This window comes from Dermacentor albipictus, chromosome 5, assembly GCF_038994185.2.
Source record: "Dermacentor albipictus isolate Rhodes 1998 colony chromosome 5, USDA_Dalb.pri_finalv2, whole genome shotgun sequence".
Taxonomy (NCBI): domain Eukaryota; kingdom Metazoa; phylum Arthropoda; class Arachnida; order Ixodida; family Ixodidae; genus Dermacentor; species Dermacentor albipictus.
In genome coordinates this window covers 111,032,478-111,045,598 of record NC_091825.1, presented here as the reverse complement: position 1 = coordinate 111,045,598, position 13,121 = coordinate 111,032,478, and the positions used below count along the sequence as shown (strand labels likewise).

The 13,121-nt window shown below is 46.7% G+C and overlaps 1 protein-coding gene and 1 long non-coding RNA gene across 2 annotated transcripts in view; both read left to right on the top strand.

The window, feature by feature from the left end:
* The window catches only part of LOC135920245 (protein eva-1 homolog C-like), a 671,604-nt gene that overhangs the window by 287,813 nt on the left and 370,670 nt on the right, over window positions 1-13,121 (top strand). The window lies entirely within an intron of this gene.
* Window positions 8,909-11,670, top strand: LOC139060572 (uncharacterized). Its single transcript, XR_011514935.1, has 3 exons — window positions 8,909-9,211; window positions 10,016-10,109; window positions 10,304-11,670. It is a non-coding gene; the product is annotated as an uncharacterized lncRNA (long non-coding RNA).

The following is a 13,121-nucleotide window of genomic DNA, read 5'->3' as shown; positions in this document are numbered from 1 at the left end:
AAGCATTGTTTCAGAACCCTGCAGGCAGTCATTTCAAAAAGATAGTTTGATTATTAGATGAGAAAAATGAAGGTCCCAGTATAAGTATTTGAATTTCGCTCCAAAACCCCACCGCTTGTACGTCAGCGTGACGTCATGGATCCCAAAGTATGTTTTCGCATTTGGGCAGCGTTGGCTGAGTAAAGGTTCCCGAAACTTGCCATGTTTAATATTTGGTTCCTTTAGAACGCGATGTAGGCAATCTGTACCGCTATATATAATTAGCAGGCCCTAGAAGATGCCATAAAAATCCATGACGTCAGAGCCACCTGGTGCGGGGGCTTCAGTAGGCGTCGCCACCCGTATTTCGTTTTTGCGCTTTTCCTCGCTTACCAAACGTGTTATCGTTGTAATAGTGGTGTTTTTGGTGTTGTGGAAAGGTAATTTACTGATGCAGAAGGAATCATTTTTCCCTTTAGTGTCCCTTTAAGCGTAATCATCACATCTAGCTTTTCTCATTTCAGATATCATGTTCAGTTTTTAAAATTCTTCTCATAGATAGTAAAGCTCCCTTCTGATGTCAGAAGGCCAGTAATTTGGGGTGATATATACATCAGCAATATTGTTCCCGCGAATATGTTGAACAGAAAAACTTATAACGCTCGTATAGCTACACGATCCGCTAATAATGCTAAACTTCCACAGCTTAATGAAGGGCGAATGGTGTAAATAAATTAGGACGTAACCGACCACCACCTACGCGAAGAGGGGGCAATTAACTCGGAGAAAATATGGTTTCTTTGTATAACAGGCGATGGTATCAGTTTTCGGGGTCACTTAGCTGTAAGCAGCCGCGCATGTGGGCGACCAATATTGAAGATATTAGCTGCAGTGCCCAAAACACCGGGACTCGAAAATGGCCTCGAGAAAACGAGGTCTCGGGCATGCGATGGCTACGCGGATAAATGCGCCTAATGACCAACCAGAGTGGACCCACCGTAGTGAAACAAAGCACGTCGAGCGAACGCTTTACTAACGCGCTTTTCTTCTTATTATTATTTTGTTCTTTTCGCAGGCATACGAGGGGACATAACATACGCGTTGCCGATTTGTGTTGCTACACCGTAAACGCATCGTAATTAATAAGGAGAGAATGCCTTCATGCTTGCGCACTCTCGATCGTTTAGAGTTAATTGAACTATCACCTTTGTGCTGCGGCAGTCGTGAATATAGTGGAACCATAAGTGCGAAGAATGCCAGTAATGAAGTGAACGAAGAACGCCTGCACGGGAAGGCTGGGGCGTCCGTGTATACTGTATAGGTTCTGTCATGTTGAGCGGCCTCTCTAACTACAGGATGTCGGAGAATGTATTATTCTTGCGAAATGCTGGATTCTCTGCGGTTCTAACACGGCGCTGAATTTGGCGCTCACATCACATGCAGAGACTGTGTATGTCGCCATGCCGCTCGTTAATAAGCAATGGTGTAGCAATAGCCAATTATCGCGGACTTGTTCAGAGGAGCTTGGAACGTTATTTACACTAATGGAACTAATATACTGAACAGATCGCGCTGATGCAATGTTGTACTTAATGTATGTTTCTTTCTCGCGGCTTTAAGACACAACTGAGCGGGCTTTTGTAATATAAATATATATATATTCGTTTCCTTTGAGATGCGTCCGTCTTTCCGAGTGTGATAGGGTATATAGCTAGTAACTGAACGGAGACACCTTCTTCCTTAGCTGTCATTGAAGATGTTTGTTTAATGGACCACCCTTAACGAATTACTTCACGATTAAACAACGCACAGACGTGGAGGATTCTGAGATTCGCTTTGTGAAATGATATCTTAGAAATATCTACGCATTTTCTTAGTCAATCATTATGTTTTTAGTGGTAGTTTCTACTGTACTACATTCTTAAAGGGAAAGGTCGACGTAGTTAAGATTTAGTGTCAGACCAATAGCTACCTTAGTATAACTGCAGTCGGTAACGATAGAGTTACTTACCTAACTGACTAAACAAGTGAGACAAAGGGTGCATGGAAAGGCAGGGAGGTTAACCAGAGGTAGCTCCGGTTGGCTACCCTGCACGGGAGGAAGGGTTAAGGGGGATAAAGAAAGAAAGAGAGTGAATAGGGGGGAGAGATAGAGAGAGGAACAGATACAAGCACAAACAAAGCGCGTACACTATGCAGATGATCCCTCGTACCAATGGGTCTCAGCGACGGATTCTTAACGCAGCACCACCGGATTCAAAGTATTTATTTTGGGACAGATATATCGGACCCACTGCGGAATACGCCGCAGCTGGCCCAATATATGGAGCAGAGCCAAGACGCCTTGATGTCATTGAACCCTTGATGTTGACTGTCGTTCTGTCGTTCCCACTTTCAGCGGTAAATTCCGTGGAACTCAAAAGCAGCAGTCACACCTAGTGAACAAGCAATTTCTTCAAAGTTTCTGAACCATTTTGTGTTCTAAATGTGATAGGTTTGTATTATGCATTCCATCTGGCCTAAAGGAGCTCTTGAAAGCGTCCCCAAAGTGATCTCTCAAGTGTAGCTGTGTTGGAATGGGCGAACAGGAGTAGGAGTGCTGTGATCAAATAACAGAACAGGAACAGTTTGACGACGCCTGCAGCAGTCGATCGCCTTTCGAGCTGCTCGCGCGCGAAAAGCGGAGTGCGAAGGAACTCACGTCACTCAAACCCATCATATTATTTTAATTGGTTGTGGTTCTGTCGTTTTGGCTCACTGTGCGGCAGAACTGGTGACTCAGACGCCAATTTGGCATCATAATCACCGTTCATCTGGCGTCACGTGATACACCTTCGCGCTCGCACCTTCTCTCGGGGCACGTGACACGTTTCGATGGGGGAGCGCTCTCACTGCGCTACTGCTCCGCTCCTCTTTGCTCTTGGCTCCGCTTCGGTTCTCCCAAGAATGCGTCAGTAAGCAAACTACCCCCACTCTGAACATATATTGCAAAGAGCATGCGCCGATCTCGGAGGCAGTGTAGTCTAACACAGCGTCTCAAAGTGATAGCTGTCACGGGAGAAGAATGCGAGAAATCGGCTCGCGACGCACGCGCCAGACAACTTAAAGAGGAGCATTGGCGCGAGAGACGCAAGCGTGCGACCATGGCGTGATTGTTAGAACAATGTGCGGAAGTGCTGGCAGACAGAGGGCCAGACCCTACAATCGATCCGGAATTTCATTATAGGCTGGCTTCGCCCACTTTGGATATGTCTAACAAAAAACTCTGGGTAGATCACCTTATCCGCTGGACAATAAAGTTTATTCTATCTTTCTATCTGGGTGTTTTGAGCGTCCGCGCGCACATCACAGTGGACACGAAATCAAAATTTCGTAAACGGATACGAAAGCGTAAGAACGTTATTTTTACAGCTAAAGCTGTATGCTACTAACCTTCCGTAGATTCCTCGGCGTCTGTCAACGAATAAAATCTTCATGTGGGCCGATCCTGGTGATAGTGCCAAGAGGGTCCAAGCTCAGTGACACATACCCCTGTGGGCTCGGGAACCTGTAGCGCGCGCTTAAACTATTCTTGCCACACGTGGGACCCAAAGAGGTCTCAGGCACACGGGTAAGAACAGATGTTTTTGAAAAAATGTTTCGTACAATTCTTTCAAAAAGGACTTAAGAATTTGACGTAATAGTTCGGCGGAAACCTATTACATCAAACTCTTGCCTTTGCTTCGATTTGTGGACAAATTCGTCTTCGCCCTGCCATCTGCTAGCCGCCAGTTTAGCTCTGGTGGTAGAGCGGCTGCCCCGGAAAGGCGGTAGTCCCGGGTTCGAGTCCCGGACCAGGACGAATTTTTCTTCAACTGTGAGGCTTTTCTTTCGAGGAACCCGTATATGGGTTTCCTTTCTAGCAATTGCTACGATTGGGTGGTTGTCTCACTTTCTCTTTAATAAGGACTTCAAAATTCTCGGCGCCAACCACGCACACGCGCTAGTGCCACTCCTCGCGTCGTCAGCACCACTGCTTTCATCGTCAGCAATGGCGCGAGCATCGTCGTCTTCCACAGCTGGTTCAGTTGCCGCTCATCATTACAGCGTAGAATTCACTTCGCTGCTTCGACGTAATTGGGAGGCCGCGTCTACGAGGGTATGAGCCATTGGTTAAAGAGGCGTAAGCCACTCAAAAGCTGCGCTATCTATGGGATGGACACGTATAGTTTGTACACCCAAAGAACAACATGCGTACTAGGAGCGCCGGACGGAACAGCAACGAGAATGTCAACGGCGCCGGCGCGAAACTTCCAAGTCCGAAATCAAGAAGTTTATGACCACGTATTTCCAGTGGTTTAGAAAGGATGATACCACACCTGAGATCATCAACGGAGACTTCAACGTGGACATTCCTTAGCCCGAGAAGAAATGGTTCATGCAATACATGTTGGAAGAGTCGCCTGCAATGTTACTCTAACCTCATGATACCTACCACGCATCACCGGACTTGCATTGATTTGATTCGGGCCAAGAACCTCTCTAGGGTGGCACTCGGACGACTGAATGTAATATCACAGTGATCATAAATCAATCATGACTGCCTGACAAAATAAAAAGACTCAATCGATTATCAACCACTGTCTTTACTAAACCATCTATTCAAACACATCAACTCCCTCATCAGACACTTCAAAGAAATGACAACCATTCCGCTCTGTGAAGATGGAATGGCAGCCTAAGCTGACTATAGTCAACGCTCTCAAACGAAAAGCGAAGTGCTTTCACTGCCATTCCATTTTTAGAGTGGAATGCCTGTCTTTTATTTTTTTATTTTTTGTGTGTGTGCGTGGAATGTGGCCCGCAACGCACGCGCAGCTGTCGAGACGTTCCAATCATCACAACTTAAGTCTGCTGTTGCAAACTTAGAATGCTGGCAATGCTAAGTTCTGCCCAAGCTTTCATTTTTCGGAAATTGTCCTGCCATTGTGAGGCGACTTCATCTCTCGAGCGATAACCACGGAATAACAGCTCAGAAGACCTTCTTTATTCTCCGTTCGAGATTTGCCCCATTGTATGCACGGAAGGCTCTTGCAAGTCCAACAACGCCGCTTATCACGCACAAGGAAGGAACAGCTGGCAGGCGCGCGCCGAACGCGCTTCGATGACGTCGAGGGTATCGCGTAAGCGGGGAGAAGGGGGAAACCCCCCTTTCCTTTGTCTCCGAATACAATGGGACGAATGCCTTCACCAAAAGTGCGGCTGGCCGTCGACCCATCGATGAAACTGAGGCGGCTATCTTCCTCAAAGTAGTCGCAGCAGCTTGCATTACGATCGCTCGGGAAGGGGCACGAAGACAAAAGAGGCCCACAACCGGGGCCATCGTGCGCTGCATTCACGCGTAACCGAAGTCAGTGTCGCGGCATTTTGTCTCCAAAATGCGCTGGGATCGCGTCGCCTGCGTCTTCCTTATGTACCCCTGAATTCCCTCTCCGCTTTGCGTGCTCCTGGGTGCATTGAAGATTTCGCCGCTGATGGCGGGCTCAGACGGGAAGGAGGGAGCTGGGGCTGAGACCTAAGGAGAAGTGGGCCATGTGGCGTATATATGGACGCGCGCGTATACTGTTTCTCATTTCCTCTTTTTTCTTTTTCATTTGTGGGAAATGGTGAACGACAGAAAAAGTATAGAGGAACGACGGTAATTGAACTTGGGCAGTCGTTCAATAGAAAAGCCAACGAGGGCTGCAATGCGGACTTGATGGTATGGCATTCAATAAAGCTTCGACTGGGGCTAGTTGGTATGGCATCGTTCTGCACACATGTGTGTCTGTCTCTTTTGTGTCCTTCGTATAAACAGTCTAGCGTAGCGAGTAGAACGATGGCATGTAGATCAGGACATAAGGAGGCACAGGAAAAACACACTCACGACGCTATGCTGCAAAGCAGTACAAGCGAAACGAGGTACCTTTAAATTGCTGCCATGACCTACGACTATGTTTCAGACGTGATTAGAGCATAGAGTCACGCAATTTCGGCAGTGGTCTAGACATCGGCGATTCGGTAGGATTGCAGACAAAAGGATTTTGCATCTTTTTAGGCAACAAATAGCTTCGAGAATCGAGAAATGTGCCACTTACACTGCAATGACGAAGGGGTTTTGTTTACCCAGAAATTCATGAATTTGCTGCTCACTGTTAAAGTCTATTGATTAAAAAAAAGAACACTCAAAAGGGCCGCATTTCCAAACAAGCCCTCAGCATCCTCGAAACAAAAGGATTTTGCATCTTTCTAGGCAACAAATAGCTTCGAGAATCGAGAAGTGTGCCACCTACACTGCAATTGGCCCGTAATTTTCTGTCGAAGTGAGGTCACCTCTCCTAAAGACATGAATAATTTTACCAGCCTGAAGGCCCACGGCATCCTGCACTAGGGACGCCGCCCACCTCGGACGATTTTACCGTCGGCTCATTTCAACTAATTAAGTTTATTCCTCCTCCTCCCTGAAAAAAGATTAATATCGCAGCTTTTGAACCTCGCACTAAAATCCCGGCTTAAGAAATATTCTACAACGTTGTCTTTTTTTTAAGGCGTGCTAAACGCGACTACTATCAGGATCCCATTATAAAATTTTCAAACAATACGAGGTGTTGCTGGCGAGTCGCTAAAGTGTATTTGAAGAAAAATGAAAATTAAGACACCATAACAAAAATAAAGCAAGGTAATGTAATATATGCAGATTATGTATAAACAGAATATGCATTCAGTGATCATTTTTCTTCATCCACAGATACACAGCTGGCATGCGCTTTACCTGACATACTGGTATCTCGATGTATAGTCATTCCCTTTATTTGCATCCGACGACTGCAGACGAAGTTCATCGAGTAATCACGTCTTTGAATACTACAAGTGATGGTTTTGGCCATATCGATGCTTTTAAATTAAAGTTGATTTTGAAGTAACTATCGTCGGTCCTGCGTTTATTCATTAACAAACTGGTCTCTGTCAGGGTTTTTCCGGGCTATCTTCAAGCTGGTAAAATTATTCATGTCTTTAGCAGAGGTGACCTCACTTCGACAGAAAATTACAGGCCAATTTGTATGCTTCTTTTCTATCGTAAGTGGGTTGAAAAGCTATTTCACACCCGTTTAAAGCATTGCTTGTTCAATTTTATAATTGTTTGCACCCTCAGCAATTAGGATTGCGTCGAGAATAGTCTGCATAAATGGCACTTATCACCTTAATTGAAAAAAAGTAGCCGGCTATTCACAGAGGCCTCATTATGGCTTCTGTAATTATCGGTCTGACGAAAGCCTTTTATACAGTGAACCAACGCGTACTACTCGTTAAAATTAAATCATTCGGCGTGTCTGGTCCTTGTCTAAACTTTATTCGTAACTATACTCACCTCTCGTCATCCAAACTATCATGGTATACTGTATGCTGGTATATAGTATATACCATGGTATACTATATATACTATATCATGGTATAGTACATTCTATAGTATACTAAATGTATAGTTCATGCTGACTATGCAGCAATTTTCACATCCAGTAACGCAGTTCCCACGCTGCAGTCTAAAGGAAGCATCAATGCCCGCCATAGTTGCTTAGTGGCTATGGTGTTGGACTGCTAAGCACAAAGTCGCGGTATCAAATCCCAGCTACAGCGGCCTAATTTCGATGGAGGCGACATGCGAAAGCACGCGCGTACTTAGATTTAGGTGCACAATAAAGATCCCCAGGTGGGCCAAATTTCCGGAGTCCCCCCGTAGGGCGTGCGTCATCATCATACCGTAATTTTGGCACGTTAAACCCCATACTTAATTACTGAAACATCGACCTAGGCAATATTAATTTATGGCGCGAAAATAACCAGCTGTTCATCAATCCCGATGAAACCGCGTACATGCTGTTCCATTTTCCACGAGTTTCAATCGAGGTCAATCTTCTTAAAAAAGTGCTACGTTAAAAGAGTTAACTGCTGGGCTAGTTGGTGATCTTGCTTACTAAAAAAAGAAATACAAGCTTGATTCGAAGCAACTCAAAGACGCCAGGGACACTTACTATAAACTGAGAATGCGGCGGACACTATCGCCATCTTTGAACCGATGCTTTTTCTCTGACCGCATTCGAGGTTTCGACCAATAAGAAAACATAACATTGAACGGAGCCGTATCGCACTCGCCTAACGGAGAGCGAAATTCAAGATTTGGGAGCTCACGCTATGACCACCGTCAAAACGACGTAGAAAAAAAAAAAAGGAAGCGTAAAGTGCTCGCAGACTACTCGCAAGAAACGCGTCGAGCGCGCAAACAGCAATCTCTCGGTTCTCCCTTTGGGTGAGTACTTTATACTATCGACCCGAAAGTTCTCGACGACGGCAACGCGGGCCGCGCGACATTGAAAACGCGTGCATGCGCGCGCGCACGACTGCATATATTGAAGCAAGCTGGTCTCGGTTTCACGCCTTGTTTCAAGCGTCTCGGGGAGCAAGTTGCCGCTGTGTCGGCTGCCGCGCGCTATACGAGCTCTCGGGCGTCCTCCCAAAAATTGGAGGACGCTTAAGCTTCGCATTCAAGAGTGGGACGCGACAGCGTTCCCGTCGACCCGCCAAGGGGTATAAGACAATGCGCTACGGCACAGCGATCACTTACGATGCGCCCCGCATCGGACTTAGCGCCCACCTATCACGCGGTGAGCGTCGAGCAACGCAGCGTTCGGCGCGGCAACGAAACGTGCGCCTGAGCGAACGGAACGAACCAAAGAACTCGGTGTCTCGGAGGGGAAACGATCTACGCCAGCCAAACGTCGTGATCGGCACGGGCAGAGAGATAGTAATCTAAACCGGGAGCACGGCGAAGCGTCGTCAGGGGAGAGGGAGTCCCGCGACGCGCCTGGCAGTGGTCCCAATGCTAGGGTGCCTCGATGCGCGCGCCCCCGCTTAGGGTGAGGTCACCCTTTGAACCAGCCGGCGCCGCCTAAACCTGTTTTCGCGCGCTCCCTCCGCCATTGCGTTGCCCGCGTCGACTTCGCCGCGCTGCTGTGCGGGCGTCCTCGAAACGCTGCTGCGTTCGCGCGGCTTTCATCGGCGTAGAATGCCTGGATGTTGTGTTCCTCAGTGCTCCAACCATTCGAGAAATGGTTGGAGGATGTTCCATTTTCCAAGGGACCCAAAAAGGCGGCTTCTGTGGCTGGTGCGAGTCAAGCGTGACAAGTGGCAACCGACGAACTCCTCGTGTGTCTGCAGCGTAAGTGCCACATGTTGGTTCAGTGCTGTTTTTGTTGCGATTTATTTGTATTTTGTTGCGTTTGGGCAGCTAAGTGTCGTTCAATATTCTTCTTGCTCGGCTTAAAAAAGCTGCGTGAAACACTAAAACAAAGTAAATGAGTTTCACTACAGCGCGGTACAGGCCATTGTCTGCCGCTTGCTTGTTCGCATCCGAAATTGCACGACACGTGTCCGCTGGGGAATACGTACCACGCGTGCTTTCGCCGCTTCTTTTCATTCAAAGGTAATTGCCTTTACTAGGCGCTTGCCAGCGAATTGCGGTCTGGGCCACATTGCATCAAGGCACAGAGCATGAGGACAAGCAAGGGCACATAAGCTGTGGCAATTACTGTGCAAATGGATGGTCCAGGAACCAATTTTGATTAATTCACTCACGATTTCTGAAGTTGTTTTTGACATGTGTGCGGCGTTGGGTAGCTTCCGCTGCCTATTAACCGGACGCTTCGTCCTACGACGCCGCATTATGTCAGTAAATGAGATTAACAGAGATCGTTGTTATGTGCAGATTGAGGCGCTCATTCGAGTAATTCGCCTGATATTTCGACTAATTTGTTCTTTAGCCTGTTAACCCGACGCTTCGTTCTGCGATGGCGGATTAAGTCAGTGAATGAGATAGACAGGATATGTTATGTGCAGATTGAGGCTCTCATTCGAGTAATTCGACTGATATTTGGACTACTGTGTTCTCTTGCGTGCTGCCTTCATTGTTTTCATTATCGAGCCGGAAATGCGCCGCTAATTTCAATATCAAATTCATCTGCAGGCTCATTTCGAAGCCAGCAGCTTCGAACAGAACCGCGCGGATGGGTGGAAGAAGCTCAAGCCTAATGCTGTACCAACGGTGTTCCCATTCAAAGGTGAGATGCCTCCTGACCCTGGTATTTGTTACCACGTTGCTTATCGGCTCATTATCTACATTTGAAAAAGTTATGTGAGGAAACGATTCATGCGCATACATATTAAATTTTCTGGCGCGCCTTCTATTCTGCTTTTAGTTAACACAATCTTAAATATATGTAATGGGCATTTTTTCTTATTTATCTGTTTCCAGAACTTCCTAAAGAGCGAAGGCCACCAAGGGAACGAAATGCACACGTGCCTGCATTATTCAGTGACGACGCAGCCGCACACAATTCTTCACGAGAAGTGAGAAACGTTCTTCCCTCAACTACGCAGGAATTTTCTCCCGCTGATTCTTCGTCAGACGGGGAGATAAATGAGAGATTGGCGGCTACGGAAACCAACAATGCTAATGGGCAACTTACTTCGACCCCCAGGGATGCACGGCTTCAAGAAACTGCAATAGTTACTGCGACCCAACCCCTCGATTCTGAGGCAGCTGAGCTTAGGAAGAAGATTGCAGATCTCACAGCAGCCAATAATAAGCTTAGACAACATCATAACGAATCTAAGAACACTGTCAAAAAACTACAGATGCAGGTACGCAAGCTGCAGAAAGAGGCAACTAATTTCTCACGAAATACGAAGTTTTTAAATGAAGACCAAATTCGTGCTCTTTCTCGGAACAACAATCATGGTAATTCGTGGTCAGCGCAAACAGTAAAGCAAGGTCTAAAAATTAAATTTGCTTGTGGAACCACCGGGTATGAAACACTCAGAAAGATTGGCTACCCTCTTCCATCCAGCAGAACGTTAGCAAGAAGAATTCAGGGCCTGAAGTTTCTGCCAGGTATCCTGCATGAAGTGATCGACGTCATGAGGTCGAAAGCAGAGGGAATGGAGGACGTGGAGAAAGACTGCGTTCTCTTTTTAGATGAAATGGAGATAGCACCCGGATTTGAACTCGACCGTGGCGAAGACGTGCTTCTGGGAGGAACGACGTTGCCCTCAAAGCCTGAAGAGCCAGCCAATCATGCTTTGGTGTTTATGCTAGGTGGGGTAAACCAGAGATGGAAGCAAGTGATAGCCTATGAATTCACTGGTAGGCACGTGGACGGCTCTGTACTCAAGGCATATGTCCTGGAAATAGTGCAGATATGCAGCCAGATTTCTCTAAGAGTCCGTGTTATCACATGTGACATGGGTGCAGCAAACCGCGCTATGTGGAGAGAATTTGGCTTTTCGAGCCACCGCCATTCGACAACTTCGTGCTCAATACCTCACCCAACCTTAAAAGGGAAGGAACTTTTTTTCATCTCGGACCCGGCACATGTCCTTAAGAACCTGAAAGGACAGCTTCTAAGCTCAAAAGTTTTCACACTCAGTGATACTACAGTAAGCAGGAACGGACTGACGGCCTCGAAGGTGAAATTGGAGCATGTACAGGCCGTCTTGGATTATGACGCAGCCAACGAACTTAAGGTAGCACCAAATTTGTCAGAAACCCACATTAGTTGTGGGCACTTCACCAAAATGAAAGTAGGAGTCGCTGTCCAGCTCTTCCGTGAAGCCCCACCAGCTATTCGGTTCCTAATACAAGAAGGAGTGATTGAGCCAGAGGCCGAAACAACAGCGTGGTTTATGGACCTCGTTTCTAGGTGGTATGCCCTCATGTCATCGCGTCATCCCACCATGGCGCTAAGCCGCAGGAACATTACTAAATATCATGCCGCCTTGGACACACTACGCACGGCAACAGACACCATCAGAGAACTGAAAATGGGCACTGGATCTCAGTGGAAGCCATCGCAAGCAGGGGTCCTAATTGCGACAACGGCTGTCCTTCGCCTTCAAGAAGTGCTTCTTGGCAGTGAAGGGTATGAATTCCTCCTCACGAGCAGGCTGTTGCAAGACTGCCTAGAAAACCTTTTTTCTGTGGTGCGGCTCATGAAGCCAGTGCCCACTGCGTATGACTTGAAGTGTGCACTCCGACTCGTCAGCGTCAGCCACTTTCTTCACACTCCGAGATCAACAAGCTACGAACTTGACGACCGCGAATACCTTGTCGATCTGCTTGCACATAGCAAGAAGGAATGTGCAGAAAGCGAAGTCGATGAAATCAACGACACGGAAATTCTGTTCATTGAAGAGCTCACGTCAACCGAGTGCCGCATCTTGTTTTACCTTGGCGGTTTTATTTTGAAAGGAATTTTGAAATCTATAACTTGTCCGCAGTGCAAGGCTGCTCTCCTTGGCAAGCCTGACGATCAGTATGCTTCCCTGACTGCACTCAAGGAATACGTCAGGGATGGGAAAAACCTCGTATATCCAAGCGCTGATGTCATGAAAACTTTAAAAAACTACGAGGAACATTTCACCGCTGTCAACTCATGGTGCACAGGCAAATTTTTCACCATGAAGTCGCCACTTCGTTCTCTGATAGCCTATCTCGAAGGCATAGACAAACCCTCAGTGAACACATGCATGGCTCACAAAGAACGAATAAGCAAAATGCTGACTGCTGCATATGCCAGAGTGAGGCTCCGAATTCATCTCCGACAAATTCCGAGCACTCATCCTAGTGGCCACGGAAGCAAGACTTGTGCAGGGGTCAGCCTTGCGTAAGCAAGCTGGAATCTGCAGTTCTGCGAGCCTTTTCCTTCAAAGTCTGAAGTCTGCATCTATATATATAGTGATCACAACTATTTTATCAATTACGGTCTATTTAACATAAATGTCGACTTTTAAAAAGTGCAATAATGTTCAGTGTTCACGTTCCCATTAAACACAAATCTCTAACTTTGTGTGTTTTCATAAGCACTGAATAAATGATTTCATGTTTGCTTGGGTAACAGCTTTTGTATTCATCTGGCTGTTACCAGACGAAAAGGGGACTTTATATTTTATTACCGTTGCTGATGCTGTTTCTTCAAAGCGTGCAGAACCAAGACGTTGTTGCATTGACCGCGTCGGCTGAATTTTCTTACCGATCAAATTCACTCACTTGCATTGGGACATCAGTGAGGTTT